The sequence below is a fragment of the Panulirus ornatus genome, chromosome 11 (assembly GCF_036320965.1).
Source record: "Panulirus ornatus isolate Po-2019 chromosome 11, ASM3632096v1, whole genome shotgun sequence".
NCBI lineage: Eukaryota > Metazoa > Arthropoda > Malacostraca > Decapoda > Palinuridae > Panulirus > Panulirus ornatus.
The window spans coordinates 62104658-62107860 of NC_092234.1; positions in this window are offsets into that span (position 1 = coordinate 62104658).

The window sequence follows — 3203 nt, forward strand, 5'->3', positions numbered from 1 at the left end:
CAAGTGAATGTTGGTTTGCGGCAGGGAACTTGATGTCTCCCTGGTTGTTTAATATGTTTATGGATGGGTGGTTAGGGAGGTGAATGCAAGTTTTGAGAGAGGGGCAAGTATGATCTGTTGTGGATGAGAGGGCTTGGGAAGTGAGTCAGTTGTTGTTCACTGATGATACAGCGCTGGTGGCTGATTCGGGTGAGAAACTGCAGAAGCTGGTGACTGAGTTTGATAAAGTGTGTGAAAGAAGAAAGCTGAGAGTAAATGTGAATAAGAGTAAGGTTATTAGGTTCAGTAGAGTTGAAGGACAAGTAAATTAGTAGGTAAGTTTGAATGGAGAAAAACTGGAGGAAGTGAAGTGTTTTAGATATCTGGGAGTGGATTTAGCAGTGGATGGAACCATGGAAGCGGAAGTTAGTCACAGGGTGGGGGAGGGAGCGAAGGTTCTGGGAGCATTGAAGAATGTGTGAAAGATAAGAACGTTATCTCAGACAGCAAAAATGGGTATGTTTGAAGGAATAGTGGTCCCAACAATGTTATATGGTCGTGAGGCATCTATAGATAGAGTTGTGCGGAGGAGGGTGGATGTGTTGGAAATGAGATGTTTGAAGACAATGTGTGGTGTGAGTAAGTAATGAAAGGGTAAGAGAGATGTGTGGTAATAAAAAAAGTGTGGTTGAGAGAGCAGAAGAAGGTGTATTGAAAGGGTTTGGTCACATGGAGAGAATGAGTGAGGAAAGATTGACAAACAGGATATATGTGCTAGAGGTGGAGGGAACAAGGTGAAGTGGGAGACCAAATTGGAGGTGGAAAGATGGAGTGAAAATGATTTTGAGTGATCGGGGCCTGAACATACAGGAGGGTGAAAGGTGTGCAAGGAATGGAGTGAATTGGATCGATGTGGTACACTGGGGTCGATGTGCTGTCAATGGATTGAACCAGGGCATGTGAAGCATCTGTGGTAAACCATGGAAAGTTTTGTGGGGCCTGGATGTGGAAAGGGAGCTGTGGTTTCGGTGCTTTACTCATGACAGCTAGGGACTGAGTGTGAACGAATGTGGCCTTTGTTGTGTTTTCCTAGCGCTACCTCGCATGCACACGGGGGGAAGGGGGGTGCCATTTCATGTGTGATGGGGTTGCGGCTGGAATGGATGAAGACAGCATGTATGAATATGTACATGTGTATATATGTATATGTCTGTGTATGTATAAGTATGTATACGTTTTAATGTATAGGTATGTATATATGCATATGTGGGCGTTTATGTATATACATGTGTATGTGGGTGGGTTGGGCCATTCTTTCGTCTGTTTCCTTGCACTACCTTGCTGACGCAAGAGACAGCAACAAAGTATAATAAATAAATAAATATTTTTTTTATTATCCTTAGTTGCTGCCTCCCACGTTAGCAAGGTAGTGCAAGGAAACAGACGAAAGAATGGCCCAATCCACCCACATACACATGTATAGGCATAAATGCCCACACACGCACATATATATACATACCTATACATTTCAACGTATACATATATATACATACACAGACATATACATATATACACATGTACATATCCATACTTGCTGCCTTCAGTCATTCCTGTCACCACCCCACCACACAAGCAATGGCACCCCCTTCCCCCACGTGTGCAGGAGGTAGCACTGGGAAAAGACAAGGCCATATTTGTTCACACTGTCCCTAGCTGTCATGTGTAATGCTCTGAAACCACAGCTCCCTTTCCACATCCAGGCCCCACAAAACTTTCCATGGTTTACCCCAGATGCTTCACACACCCTGGTTCAATCCATTGACAGCATGTCAACCCCAGTATACAACATCATTCCAATTCACTCTATTCCTTGCATGCCTTTTACCCTACTGTATGTTCAGGCCCCGATCGCTCAAAATCTTTTTCACTCCATTCTTCCACCTCCAATTTGGTCTCCCACTTCTCGTTCCCTCCACCTCTGACAGATATATCCTCTTTGTTAATCTTTCCTCACTCATTCTCTCCATGAGACCAAACCCTTTCAATACACCCTCTTCTGCTCTCTCAACCACACTTTTTATTACCACACACCTCTCTTACCCTTTCATTACTTACTTGATCAAAGCGCCTCACACCACATACTGTCCTCAAACATTTCATTTCCAACACATCCACTCTCCTAAGCAAAATCCTATCCATAGCCCATGCCTTGCAACCATACAACATTGTTGGAACCACTATTCCTTCAAACATACCCATTTTTGCTCTCCGAGATAACATTCTTGCTGTCCACACATTCTTCAACGCCCAGAGAACCTTCATTCCCTCCCCCACCTTGTGACTCACTTCCACTTCCATGGTTCCATCCGCTGCTAAGTCTACTCCCGTATACCTAAAACACTTCACTTCCTCTAGTTTTTCTCCATTCAAACTTACTTCCCAATTAACTTGTCTCTCAACCCTACAGAACCTAATAACCTTCCTCTTATTCACATTTACTCTCAACTTTCTTCTTTCACATACTTTACCAAACTCAGTCACCAACTTCTGCAGTTTCTCACCCAAATCAGCCACCAGTGCTGTATCATCAGCAAACAACAAATGACTCACTACCAAGCCCTCTCATCCACAACAGACTGCATACTTGCCCTTCTCTCCAAAACTTGCATTCACCTACCTAACCACCCCATCCATAAACAAATTAAACAACCATGGAGATATCACGCACCCCTGCCGCAAACCAACAAATAAATGCCCATACATGCACATATACATATATATATACACATGTACACACCCACATTTGCTTGCCCCAATCCACTCCTGGCGCCCCCCAGCCCTACAGGAAACAGCACTTTTGATACATAATTGCCATTTAATGCATCAACAAGGCAGCATCAAGAACATAGGACTCAGTTGTCTGTTCTTTACATTACCTTGCTATCTGCAGGAAATTGCAAATATGTATGGACAATTTTTTTAGTGTTACATGAATGTGCATGTATGAGGTTACACCAAGAACTAAACATCACCTATGGCAAAACTGTAGCATCAGAAGTACAGTTGTGTCATAAAATTTCTCACTCCAAATGAGTCCATCATTTCCCTACAACTGGAAATGATGCTGCCTCAGAGCTGCAAGAGATCCTGGCCAAGTGGTCCTTGAGTAAGTACAGGTCCCTTTCAAGAAAGGAGTCCTGGGGCAATCATAAATAAATAACATA